The 13,950-nt window shown below is 44.2% G+C and overlaps 1 protein-coding gene across 5 annotated transcripts in view; it reads left to right on the forward strand.

Moving 5' to 3' along the window:
• The first annotated feature begins 551 nt into the window (after positions 1–551).
• ZBTB3 (zinc finger and BTB domain containing 3) overlaps positions 552–13,950 on the forward strand; it is an 85,081-nt gene continuing 71,682 nt past the window's right edge. For 2 of the 5 annotated variants that reach the window (XM_078660585.1, XM_078660581.1), the window contains exons 1-2: positions 552–676; positions 4,696–4,860. The gene's annotated coding sequence lies outside the window, so the exon portion shown is untranslated. Of the gene's footprint in view, positions 2,471–4,695; positions 4,861–13,950 lie in introns of all 5 variants that reach the window. The other 3 variants (XM_078660584.1, XM_078660582.1, XM_078660583.1) reach the window with 3 other exon arrangements.

Genomic DNA, 13,950 nt, shown 5'->3' on the forward strand with positions numbered 1-13,950 from the left:
GATAGTCCTCATGAGAGGTTCCAAAAAATTGAAAAGGAGGTACTAAGGAGGGACTATTAAGCCTAATCACGAATCAAAAGCAACCATTTTAAAAGGACAGTAACAGGAGCCAGTTAAAAGATGGGCGGAGCTTCAATTCCATACCTGAATACAGCATGTCTCGAAGAGACAGCTCAAGCAATGCCAATGTGAGAACTACAAAAAAAGTGGAGAAAGGCGACCTAAAAATATAAAAGTGGAGAAAGTCGTACATAAACTTCGTCTTGAGTCCTTAAAAGAATTGAAACGCTCTCCATAGCTGGGAAATTTTACATGTATTTGGATTTTTATTATTCTTTCCAGGGTAATCAACGAGTAGGGCTTCGGAACTTCCTTCCACGCTCGATAGAGTATTACGCTTTTATAAAGGAACCGATTGTCCATGAGCAACAACCGTGCAGTCTAACAAGCAATAACATAGGCGGATACTTATTTTGTTTAGGGTGAAAAAGTGTGGAGATCTCGGATTGGTTGCAGGAGCCTTTGTCGTAATGCACAGACACTGCGAGTGGCCTTATCGTGCCCGTCGATTGGCCGAACAAGCCTTCGCCATTTCGTGATTGGGTCCGTTCCTCTCTCGCCCGCACACGTCCTTGGCACATCATTTCGCTGCTGCACATCCCGTACGTGACGTCATGTAAGTGGTGAAACGCTGTCAGAATATTTGGAGATGGTCTCTGACCATCCAATTGTGTCGGTGGGTACTTTAGGGATTCGTGCTTCCAGAGTACTCCATGGAGCAGCTTTTGTTGCGCGCCCAAAGCCGCTCGGACTGTGAAATGGTCATGAGCTCGTCATCTCTTGCAACCCCCCTCCCTCCTGCCGTTCCTGGGCACCACGGCTCCATGCCCGGGACTAGGCCCCACCCTTGAAAGCTACCGATATCCGCCCCTTTCGTGCGCTGTGTTTAGTACGACTTCCTTGGCTCCAGCCTCCAACGGCCCCTCGTTCCTGCTGCATCTCCGCCTCTGTCGCTGCTTTGTGTGCGGTGAGTGCTACTCGCTTCTCTCACCTGCATAAAAGGATGCCGCCTGGTGCGCGTGGGTGGGGCTGAGCTCCTGCTGAGCATTGCACCGCAACCACTCTTGTGTAGTTGTGGGGCCGGACCACCCTGCTTTCTGCACGGGGCGGGGCTGACCATTGCTCTGCGAGGCTGCGTCCGGTTGCTTCTAAACAAACTCCCCCCTGAGGGGATGATGACACCTTTGCATTGGACTTGTCTGTGTCTAGGCTTCGAGTCCCCAGTCGCCACAGCTGAGGCTTGAGGATGTGTTAATGATTCAAGTCTGCGTTGATGTAAAGTAAACTAACAGTATATAATTAGGACCAATTTATGCGACAAGAAAAGACAAATAATACGTTTTTTTGCTTATTAACTAGCTGGTCTAATGTGCCAAATCATTAGCGTTAATTGAACCCCTATGTCGAGCAGTCAGCAATGGAAGTTAACCCCTGCAAGCGTCTTCCTATTGGCAAGAGGCATTGTCATTTTTTTTTTAACTTTTGGCCCTTTTGAGGTAGAAACATTTGTGTGTGAAAAATAAATCTACAATTCTTGGACCAGATTATGGATTCTGTGGCAAATCCAGATTTATGCAGATACTTATGTGGCCCTTTACTTCAATTGGCCCGGCCTACAACTAAGGTGTCAGATAATCATTAGTTACCATTCCTTTTCAAAACCATTGTTTACAGCTGTTGTAGTTCCATTAGTTCTGCTGTTATGAATCAAGACTATAACTCCCTCAATGCACCATGTTAAGAAAAGCCCGGAATCGAACACGGTGTCATTGGTGAACGGAGTAAATGAACATGTGATGAGGAGACATATTTATTTGGAGAATAACACTAATGATGCAGCTCTGGCTGAAGAAAGGGTATAACCGACAATGGCTTGCTCATAGCTTGGCGCTAGAAAGAGCTGTACTCCGAAGGGTGACCTCATTCAACGCAGTCACTACTCAGGCCCAGGACAACAACATGGGGTTCCTGTTGACGTAAGTAAAGTCCACAATCACCCGTCGGGAAGATTAAGCGAGCTATTGCCCAGAGTCACATGGTGCTGGGCTAACCTGCCGCCGGAGCCAGGGATCGAACCGTGGTCCCCAGATTCCAACGTCAGTCGCCCTGGCCGCGGCGCCACACCTCTCCCACGTGGAGTCATGCTGTAGCCTTATTTATAAGAGTCTATTTATTTAATTATTTACTTCCATTTTTTCTGTATGGCTAAGGTAATCTAAGAGGTTATGAGAGTGCTTGACTTCACATAGTAATGGGAAACTTACCATAGGTATTTTTTAGTGTCCCTGAACAAAGGAAAGAAGTGTATGTGCAAGGCATTTTATCGGTGCGCAAGCAGAATACCATGAGGACAATATATATGCACCAGCTACAGATCTGGATTTGGTCCACATAGTTAGCTGCTCGAAAGGTGGGTTTCAGTGGCGCTGTAAGTAGTATGTGGTTATAGTGAATGTCTGTGGTTTATGTGAAGAGAGAGTATAAGAACCAATAAGAAGGTGGTCAGCAGTTCTAGAATTAAGTGATTAAAAAAAAATTGCCAGTGGATGTGAAAGACGTATCACTTATTGTATGGAGGCATGCCATTCTAACTCTTCAGAGCAAACTCTGAAAAGGCGTTGGTTCGGGTGGAGATTTTATAACAACAAATTGTTTTTAATTGGAATTTAGCATCTGCGTCTACCGGAGAGCAATATTTTTGTTTTTATGATAATGAAAGATGTTTAGTTCCCGAGCTTGTGATTTTATCAAGTACTACTGGGATATGGCCAAATTATCAGGGAAACAGTGACCAAGGGGGAGGAGCCCCGAAACGCGTCGAGTGTGTTTATGTTTGCTGCTATCTTGGCTGATTAAATAATTTCTACAACACGCAATCAGAGTTTGTGCCTCATACTGTCCCAGGATCGTGTGGACATTGGTATATATATATATATAAAAACGAATGTATGTCTGTCTGTCTGTCCTTTATGCATTACTACACCATTCATCCGATCGCCATGAAACTTTGGGAATTTGTTGAGTATACTCCCGCGAAGGTTTCTCGAATAATTAAAAAAAATATATCGGCCCCCCAGGGCCCTCCTAATCTCTCGAATACTGATGTACGCACCAGATGGAAAAAGCAACAAATCGTGTATCCACAAGCACTCTAATAAATAAATAGAATTAAAACAGCATTCATCCGATCTCTAGGAAAATTTGGGAAGTTGTTGAGTACACTCCCGCGAAGGTTTCTGGCATAAAAATGTTTTCAATATCGGCCCCCCAGGGCCCTCCTAATCTTTTGAATACTGATGTACGCACAAGACAAAAACAAAAAATCGTGTATCCACAAGCACTCAAATAAATAAATAGAATTAAAACAACATTCATCTGATCGCCAGCAAACTTTGCGAAGTTGTTGAGTACACTCCCGCGAAGGTTTCTGGAATAACATTTTTTTAAATATCGGCCCCCCAGGGCCCTCATAATCTTTCGAATACTGATGTACGCACCAGACGGAAAAACAAAAAATCGTGTATCCACAAGCACTCAAATAAATAAATAGAATTAAAACGACACTTTGAAATGTTTTCCATATTAAAATGAATAAGTTTCAATAAAAATGACACAATATAAATTGAATGTTATCATAACGAGTTTCCTTGAATTTCCTTTCTTCGGAGATCGCAGCAACGCGCAACGGGTAAGCTAGTACTTTCATAAATATACATATTGGTGATAAGAAGAACCCAGTGAGTCTTAGTTCTCAGAGAGGTTCAAGATCTAAGTCACACAAGGTTGGGGTTAACGCTGATCACCGTGGGACCCTTCAAGGCGATTTAAAAGGGTGCAGGTGGAATAATATATTTTTACCATCTGACAGTAATTAGGTAGATATAATTGAAATATTGAAGAACTAACCAGCCTATCCAGACCGAAGAGTGAGGCAAAAGACATTATAGTTATTTAAGAGTTTATTCTCACGGATGGCTTAATATAGGTGTTTTGGCTCACAGTTCTCCAATAATTTCACTACAAACACTAGAGCAGCAATGGGATGATGCTTTTTTGTTGCAGTTAGGATTTGCCTAAGTGCTTAAGAATTGAACCGATTATTCAAATTTTTAGGGCGGTGTGAATAGTGCCTTTGACAAGGGAGGAGTTTATAATGTTCTTCCATCTGATGGGTAGGGCGGTGATTCCTGATTAAACTAGGGAAAATTGGTCAAATTGATAACTTGGTGGCTTAGTTGAAGTGATGATATTTTCTAGGTAATTATTGGAGCGTGGGGGTAAAGGATGTCAATTTTGTTTAGTTTTTTTTTTAAATAGCTTTAAATTAGAAGCTACCAACCAAGACCAAGTATTAACATCAGCCCTCAATATGAGCAGAGCATAAAACCACTTGATGAAAGGGGCCTAGTATCAACGTGTAACTCATGCTAGTCCAGACAAGTACATCTTCAGCCGCCTGCTTATCCTTCTGTACTTTTTTCATATAGATATCCGTGGCTATGGGCCACTCCGCCTTATCTGTAAGCTACTATCAAAGATTGGTGACTTCTGCTCGGCCATCTAATGTCCATCCTTGTGTTGTCCAGAACTAATCCAAGTAAACTTAATTTCCCACTTTCTTTTTTTTCTTTCCAGGAATCGGGGCCAGCAAGGATTGTTTCATTTGGAGGGATATATTCCTCACAGTAGCTGTGGTCAACTCATGGCCGCCAGTCCTGGCAGTACCCACGTATCACAGTGCAGTTCCATGTAATGTGGAGAAAATAAGCCTCACTTTCAAAACCTTGAGAGCATCTGGAGGTACGGTCGGGATACATTTTGTGCAGTTTAAGTGGAGTCAAATATGTTATATAAGCATAATTATACAAGTGTAGTTGATAACTTTTTGTTGATATTTATGTTAGATCGGTAGGGCTTATTTGTGATAACTGCAATTTCTTTTCAGATTTTATATACTTTATATACTATTTATAATTCTGCTTCGTCATTACAGCAAGTGTCTTGTAGGTAAGCAATTGTTCTAAGCGGGTTAGAGGTCCGAGTTTTTAATTTTTTTAATATGATTGGGGTTTTGCTGCTTTTATTTGGTTAGTTTTAGCGCTCACAATTTTATTGCTGTGTTTTTAAGCTTATCTAAAGTTAGAGTAGGTTGCGTCCTCCATTTGCTTTTTAGAAATGTCTTGTTTCCGCTGTCAGTGATTAAGCTTGGTGAGGGCCATCCATCGTTAACCCTTTTTTCGTTAAATCTTTTTGTATTTTGCTGCAGGATTGTCCACGAATGTTGATATGGAAGAATTCTAGTGTTTATATTAGGGATTAGGCATTCTCCAGTTTAGTGTTTTGGGATACAGAGCATTGCTACTTTTTCCAGAGAAATATTTTTTTGAGCTTCTCCCCTAGTCAAATTTTCAGTAAAGTTGTGGTTTTTGGGGCTCTTCTGGATGGCAGTGGTGAAGAGAATAAAGAAGTAATGCAACAATCAGGTTTGATAGGTTATTCTAGTGGTCCATTAACAATGAAACCCAGAGTGGTTTTTTTTCGAGTGAGTATGTTTGTTTTGAAGGCAGAACTGAGTTGCTTCGAAATAAGTAATATGTTGTTGCTTTACTGAAGAATGTATCTGTGTGTTTCCAAGCAGTCGGTGGTGGTCAAATCATTCAATTGTAGTAGTGTGCGATTAGTCGTTCTTCAGTGATGGTGTTCTTATTACCTAGGATGGGTATCTTAAATTATAAGCATGCAAAAGATTGGGTGTACAGAGGTACCTGCAGTTCCATCTAATGATAACTTTGTGGATTACTGCCATTACATGTCTGTGCTTACTTTCTCTAGCCTTTCCTTTTGCAGTATTGTATATACTTATGGAATCATGAGGTCCATGAGTGGGTGAGCTGAGTGTTCAAGCCATATCTTCTTTAGAAATGAAATGTCAGGCTTGTGTTCAGTGATCCTGTTTGCATTCAATCGAGTATTATTTACTGCAGACAAGGCTTTCAGAAGAGTGTGCTTTACTTTGGTTACAGGGCTTATTTGTAGTCACTCTGTTTTATGAGAGATTACTTAGATAGGTTACTCTCTGAATATTGCTGGTAATTATCTCATGTTTCTTGGATTCTATATGACTGATCCTGATAAAAGGGTGTTTTTTTGGCTGTTAAACTGATGTCGGATAAGTTTGTTTTTGTGGAGTTTATTTTGTGAAGTGTAGGATTGAGATTAGATAGAATTTGTTGAGGGACCCCACTTTGAGGAGGTGGCACACGAAGGCTCAGTAGTTAATAAAAAGGTTTAGGCAGGCGTTTTCGTGCAGTTTGCTCTTCAACTGCTTGTACATCCTAAGGAGTTTTGTTGCTGTAATAAGTATTATGATGGAATGAGTTTATCTGCTGGAGGTTCAGTAGCATCCCTGTATGCCTTAGTTGGGCCACAAGGATTTTTGTATTCTGTTTTTTTCATGGAAGTTTAAGAGGTCTTGTAGATGATCTTATATGGGGGTGCATAATTCTTTTTATAAACACATTTTATTAGGGTTTTACAGCTCATACAATAAGGCTTCAGAGCGTCTTGTATGGGAGCACATTCAATGGTATAAGTGGGTGTGGTGGGTTGTTTGAGTTTTTAGGTGAAATAGGGTGGGGCAATCCATTTCTTTCCCCCTTTTGGCGTTATTGTCAAGCATGAGTTCAGAAGTTGTTGTGGTGGGAGTAAATTATGCGTTTGTATTTTGCATGTAGTTGGCCGCGTGTTATTGTTTTGCAGATATAATCTCGACAGTTCTTCAGAAGGCTTAATATTCAAATTCGTTATTTTTATAATTTGGGGTGTCACAAGTAGAATTAAATATTGTGGTCGTGGTGAGTTTGGTAGCAGTAGTCTTATTGTTGAGTAAATCTTTTAGTGTCTTGAAGATTATTGCTAATAGGTACAGCTATCAGATGATTGCACCATTATTAAATAAATTGATGTAGACGTTTTGGATCACCATAACCTGAAACTAAGATGTTGTCACCATGTCATGCCTTCGTTGGGATTTTTTCTGCAAAGAAGTGACCCGTTTTAAAAGCTTTGTGTTTTTTTATGCTAATGTGTGTCTGTAATTTGAGCTTTAAAATTAGCAATGGGGGCATGGTGTTTTATAGCCTCAGAAGTGTTTTTCTGAAATCCTTTTAAGGTAGTGCCCTTCAGAAGTATGAACACCTGTGTCCTTAATGTGCTGTATACCTGAGCCAACTTCCATCCTCCAACACTCCTTGCAATAGCTCCACCAAGCTCTCTAACGTGTACACAGACCTGCTGAATTCATATTCAAAGCTGCCAGCCCAATATGTATCATTTGGATGCCCTAAAGTACCCATCCCACCAAGCTTCTGGCTCTCTCACCTGATGTCTTATTAGTCAAATATCTTTTTTTAATCAGCCCGTCCCATAACACAGCAACCTATCCAAGTGCAATAGTCATGCCACTTCTGGAAATAACCCCTGCTGTCCCCCGTCCACTGCTACCGCCCCATCTCTTTGCTACCTCTTAATGCCAATATTATTTAAAAGCAGTTCAGTGTCCAGCTGTTTCGATATTTGGAATCTCGTGATGTATTGCACTCTTCCCAATTTGGATATTCTGGAACACAGCACTGAATCCACGTTGCTAGGAGGTACTGGACATCTTAGACAGGAGCTGGTCAGAGGAGAAACTGCTGCCCTCATTCTTTTGGATATAATTGCTTCATTTGACACCGGGTACTTTTCAAGTGACCAGTGGATTCTGGCATCCAAGGCACTGCTCTCTCGTTTCAATCGTTCTTGAAAGACCATTAATTTCAGGTTATTGTCAAACCCTGTGAATCTTTTGTGCATAGGTTCCCTCACTGAGTCCTTCAAGGTTCATTGAGTCCGACGTTGATATATATATAATTCCATCTGCCGCTTGGCAAATATAGTGAGAAATCATGACCTGTCTCTTTACTGCTATGCGAATGACACTCAAATTGTCATATCCTTCTCCTCGCCAGACAACAGTACCTCATCCAACATGGCCCACTGTCTCAAGAATATGGCCAATTGGATGTGGCTTAACTGTGTGAAACATAAACTGAAGTGCGGTTATTGGATAACTATCCCTAGTTGTGGGGCCCTCATTGTTGGCCAGAGGATCTAGGTACTTGCCTGACCCCCATGGCAGGCAATTAAGGATCTGGGTTTCTGGTTGAACAATAAACTCACTATGGATCAGTAAATCGCCAAGGGAACTGCATGCTGTTTTGGCCTGCTAAGATGCTTAAAAAAGATACCCTGGCTTTTACCTTCTGAGACCCCAAAAATGATTGTTCAGGCCCTTATAATTTCTAGATTGGACTACTGTAATATGCTATATCTGTGCATTACTAACTCTCAGATAAAGCAGGTGCAAACTGTTCAGAATGCTGCTGCTCGCTACAGGTCAGTCTCTCAACATCTCTGCCATATTGTATTGGCTTGGCGTAGCAAAACATATAAAGTATAAATCATTATGTTATGTCTTTAAAGCTATGTACCAGGCTGTGCCTGCATATGTTAGTTTCCTGACCCATCTTTACATCCCCAAGTGGGAGCTTCGTTCAAGCGACTCCAACCTCGCCACAATTCCGAAAGTTATAGACTGGCAACCAATGCTTAATTTGAGCCGGTGGTTTCCGGTGCTCGACACCGGCCCTTCATTGTCAATACTGGCCCTTATGATAGGCTCCAACATGTTGCCTCTGTTTGTCTGATTTAAAAATCAGCAGAATAACAGTTGTTTATTTCAATATACATTAAAAATGACTAATAACTGCAGCCCAATCTACTCTTAAAGCTATGGGGGCCTGGAATAGTCTGAAATGTCACACTTGGAGGAGCGTACTGATTAGTATTTGTGTTCGTATTGTCACTGGCAGCTCCAGCAGGGGCAATGTGTGGTTCAAGCACAGTTCAATTGTTTGGTAGTGAAAAACATCACTACCAAAGAATTATTATAAACTTGTGGCCTTTCTGGTGCACTTTTTGAACATAATCTTATGTTTAAAAATTCAAACTGTTGGGGGGAGGAGCCAAGATGGCGACCGAGATGGCTGCATAAACGCTCGGCTCCGTGAGCCTTCTCACCCCGCGCATACATCCTGGCTATTATCCTGAGCTGTAACGACGTATTTCAGTAGGCGAAGGATAACTTTCACTTACCGTTTGCTCCTGAGTCCTCTACGTGCGGCAGACCCGTGGAAAAGTCCCCGACTGTTTTTCGGCCTTCACGGGGCTGGGACCGGGGTCTCGAGTGAAGAGAGTATCCGGCCGCGACTGCGACAACAGCGGCCTCTGGTGGCGGTGAGGAGTCGGCCGGAGGGAGCCGGTGATCTGATGGCCGATGGCGACAGTGCCGACCCAGTCCACCTTGTGGAGTGCCCTGTGGGAAGTGCGATGCAGCAGGGTTGAGGGAAGTCACGAAATTCGGCCCCCCTTCCTGGTGTGGTGTCCGGGCCTACTAACGACTTTTCCCGGATTCGGCGGGTGGCTCCCAGGGAGCGGCAGAGATTTTGTTTAGCCCCTTGGTGACCCTCTGCTGGGAAGCCTGCCCTGACTTTCGGGGTCCCCGTGGTGAATCCTGTTGCTCCCTGGTGGGGGGCCCGGTCCCGAGGCGAGATGGAGAAGGAAGAGGCCGGAACAGTTAAGATGGCGGATTGCACCCTCTTACGAAAACCTCAGCCGGGCAGAGAAGCCGCTGTGCAGGAGAATCCTGGGGTCTGGAGACACGAGAGAGAGCCCACGGCCAGAGATATCCTGGTTGCACTAACAACCCTGCAAATGACCTTGATCCGGGACGCCCGGGAACTGGGAAGAAGGATGGCCGCCATTGTTGTCCCTCCGTTCCACATGGGTATGGGCCGCTCTCCAGGAAGCGCCGATGTGCCCACCTCTGCGTCAGTGATGAGTGCTTCGGCTGTGCCTACGTTTGTGGAGACGCTACGAGACCCGGTCCGTGATATCGCTCTGGATCGATCTGTTGCACATGTGAGTGACTCGTCGGGGCCCTTATCTGTTCGGCGGCTGAAGAAACAACACCGATCTATGGTTTGGGCTGCCCCGGGGGCAATTCGGCGCTTACCGAACTGCGTGATTCTCTTTCCCCGGCTGGTGAGAATGTGTTCGAACTGCAGAATGTTTTCGGTGTTGATGCTGTCGCAGACGGATTTCCGCCATACATGTTCGGCTGGGTTTTGGTGTTTAAAGTCCCATGGAGTAACTACGCTACATGGTCCGCCCGGATCAATTGGACCCTCCACGCTGCTCTGCGTGCCGATTGCTAAGTGGACGTATGTTGGTACTGTTGCTAGAAGAGGCCAGGGATGAGACTGTTTAGGTCATAGTGGAACTCATTGTTGACTGACGGTCTTTTTAGAGGACACACAGCGGGGATGTACTTGATTGTGCTATTGATGGTTACTGTTTTCCGTGGCTCTTCTGACCTTGTTGTTAGGATACTTATTATGCGCGGTGGTGGGGGGGGGGGGGGGGGGCGGCTGAACGGATCGATGGCCCTTCTCCATATTTTTCTTCTTTTTCTTTTTCTCTTTTTCTATATTTCGGGTCTCTTATTTAGGGCGATAGGCACGCTGCTGGGGGGGGGGTAGGCCGTAGCCTTCTGCAGGGGTGCAGGGTGGGGGGTAGGGGGGTTGGGGTTTGTTAATTTGTCCTTTCTTTGTCTCTATGGCCCTTTGTCCTTTTTCTTTGTCGGTGTCGTCGTTTTTCATGTTTCCTACAGTATGTTTCGTTTTGAGGGGTGGGGTACAGCTCGCCATGAACTGTATGAGTTTTTCGCATTTATCCTGACTCGTATGCCTTACCCCCATTACTTCGAATGTATTAGCACTATTTGCGGATTTCCTGCTTCAAGCTTGCTATTGTAGGACCATGTCTTACCGTATGACATTGATTCCATTTTTTTTTTCTTTAATGTAAAATGAACCTTCCTGAATCCTACATCTCACACAGTACGTTTGTGTACAAGTTCTATCCTGAACACTTGACGGACCCCGATTTTCGGGCTGCTGCATCTTACTATACTGTTTGCTGTATTTCCGAATTGAATAGCGGCCGGCCGGAATGGTTGTAGGCCCTTGCTTGTATTTTCTCGAAGTGACAATAAAGGTTCTAAAAAAAAAAAACTAAAAAAAAAAAAAATTTCAAACTTGTGATTATTATTTTGTAAACGTGCATCACAAAATTAGAATTTACTATTGTTTTGTTTGGTTGGCGGTAGGGCCTTTCCACAAGTGTGGAAAAAGTTATATTGGCCCAAAGGACTATTGTGGTGTGTGGGGAGTATGGTGATTGAATGGAGTTGGAGTGATTGAAGCAAGATGGAGTGAATGTGAAAGTTTGATTGCAAGTGATGTGGTAATATATTGAAGTCCGCAATCTTATGAAGAAATCTTTGATATGTTTTTGATGTATTGTATGTACCAGTATGTTTCCCTTATGTTATATGCAAATAAGAAATTTTGATATTCAAATAAAGGCTACTGAAGAGCTCATGGATGCATAGTTTGAGCATCTTTACACCATTCATTCAATTGTTTGAAATTGTTATCAGTATTGGCATTTTGGTTGTTGTTTTGGTTTAGAGGACTCGGCCTTACTGATTAGAGTCAGGCCCGTTATTGTTATACAATGATTCGATATAAAGCATGATAAACTCAATACGGCTACTCCTCAGCCCATTATTAAATGTATGTGCACCATCCCTATCTGATTGAGACCTCCCTTTAACTGCTCGCACGCCACTTTCCAAGCATAGCCCCTTGAGATGCAGGGCAGCTTCTGTTCAATTTTTTTATAGGGCATAGATCTAGGGACGGAATGTGACACTGCAAATCCTCATCGGAGCTTAAATTACCGTCCTCCTGATCAAGCGGTTCAAAGCTGCAAATAAAATCCCACCAAATATTAAAATTACACCCACCCCTCTGGCTATTTATGAAGCTGTCTAGAAGTGAAACTGTGTCCGAACGCCTCCCTCCAGGTTGCCCTCTGGCATAGATATTAATTATCACTGTGTTCCGGTCATGGTCCATACATAGCCGTAATACCATTATGTCTGGACTATCAATAGGCACCATCTCATACCTTCACCCCTGTTGCTGTCTCACCCAGCACGTGAGGCCACTTATGGTCCTACCTTTCTGACCCCGTTGGGCATGTTTGAAATAATTCAAAAAACCAGGTTGGTAGATTGGGTCAGTAGCCCAAGTTTCCTGAAAAGCCAAGAGATCAAACTGATCTATAAACCCCACCCAATCGCAGGATACTGTTTTCTGCTGAAGCCCTGCTATGTTCCAGGAGCCCAGTGTTATAACCGACATGACCTGCCCATGGCACAGGCTTCCACAAAGGGGGTAAGGGGGAGGGACTGTATTGCCCACCTGCACTTCAGGACCATAATAGTAGTTGGATATGGCTGAAAGGTGGCTTAGATTGTTGCGTAGGGCCTCCTTCTCTGCCATGTCAACCTGAGTTCTTATTGGAAAATACGGAGGCATGCATATGCGGGAGCAATTACCAGCAGCCTCGGACTCCCTGGCGAAGGAGGACCCAGTTGGGGCCAAACAGTTGGGCTCGATCAGTCAGTCAATGTCTTCTAGGGAGGTGAGGACATCAAAACGATTGTTAAGGGGAACAGGGTAAACAGGAGGACCAGGTGTATGAGAAAACCCGCTCCTTTCAACCATACAGGGAGCGTTGTAGGGTCGGTAGAAGTAACCCAAGGGGAGAACAGAAATATTGTCCCTAACATCAAGATCCCCAGCTCTCTCCAAAATTTGACAATCTAAGCAAGGAGACCGGAAACTTAATACCACACAATCACCCCTAAGTGACTGTACGGTCCTCCCTACCCAGGGTATTCTGCGGGCCATTTTAAATTAATTAAATAATCGATTCTTGATCCCCGTCCTTGTACTCAATAGATGGGGAGCCTTATTTCTCAAGGTTTACCAATCCTCATTTGCCTGTGGGGCGAGCCCGGGAACATTACCTAAAACTACAGGTTAAGGGACTGCTTCCGGTGGTAGATGTAAGTAATTAGGGGCACACCGAGCACCTTCGGTGCGCGATCGATTGAGAGAACATGTGCGTGTTTCTCTCATATCTTGCTGCAGCCCCTGGGTACTGATGCTTCCCTGGATCGAGGGTACACGAGGATTAGCAATACGGGCTGGCTCGGTGGGAATCCGTGCCTTGGTAATATCCCCCCTATTCTCCTGCCCCGCCCCCCCACCCCCTGAGTGGTGCTGGCCCCAACATCCAACCGTACTCCAGCACAGATTGGTGTGGGGAGGGTGAAGACCTGCTCCAATTTTGTGAGTCTTTCCTCTATTTTGCTCAATTTTTGCATCAAGGGGTCTAGGAGATTAGAGATTCCCTGCACTATCCGTGTGTGGAGTGATTCCTCAATGGATATGGGTTGGCTGGCAGCGTCGGCTGGTACCATACTGGTTTGTCTACTACCTTCATTTACCCTTGCGACTACCTTCCGTTTAACCCCTCAGGGGGGTTGTAGGGTAGCCTTGGTGGGTCCCCGGCCTTTCCTTTTCTTCGATGGTGGTTCCCCTTTCTCTGCGTATTTAGCAGTCCTCCCCCTGGTCAAAACCATCGATGTACATAAACTAATATCTGGGCTAGTTGGAAGGTCTGGTGGTGAAGTGCAAGGGCCCTGGCTGGGCTGACTTAAAAGAGAGGGCGATGGGGCAGGGGAGATATCGGCGTGTGCTAGGGCGGGCAAAGAACCCGTACAATCGCTGAACGAAGGCGGCAGAGGATCTAAGGAAAGCCTACGTTCAGTTAACTGAAAATCATGGATCAATATGGATTCTGCCCTTGACA

The sequence above is a fragment of the Lissotriton helveticus genome, chromosome 9 (assembly GCF_964261635.1).
Source record: "Lissotriton helveticus chromosome 9, aLisHel1.1, whole genome shotgun sequence".
NCBI lineage: Eukaryota > Metazoa > Chordata > Amphibia > Caudata > Salamandridae > Lissotriton > Lissotriton helveticus.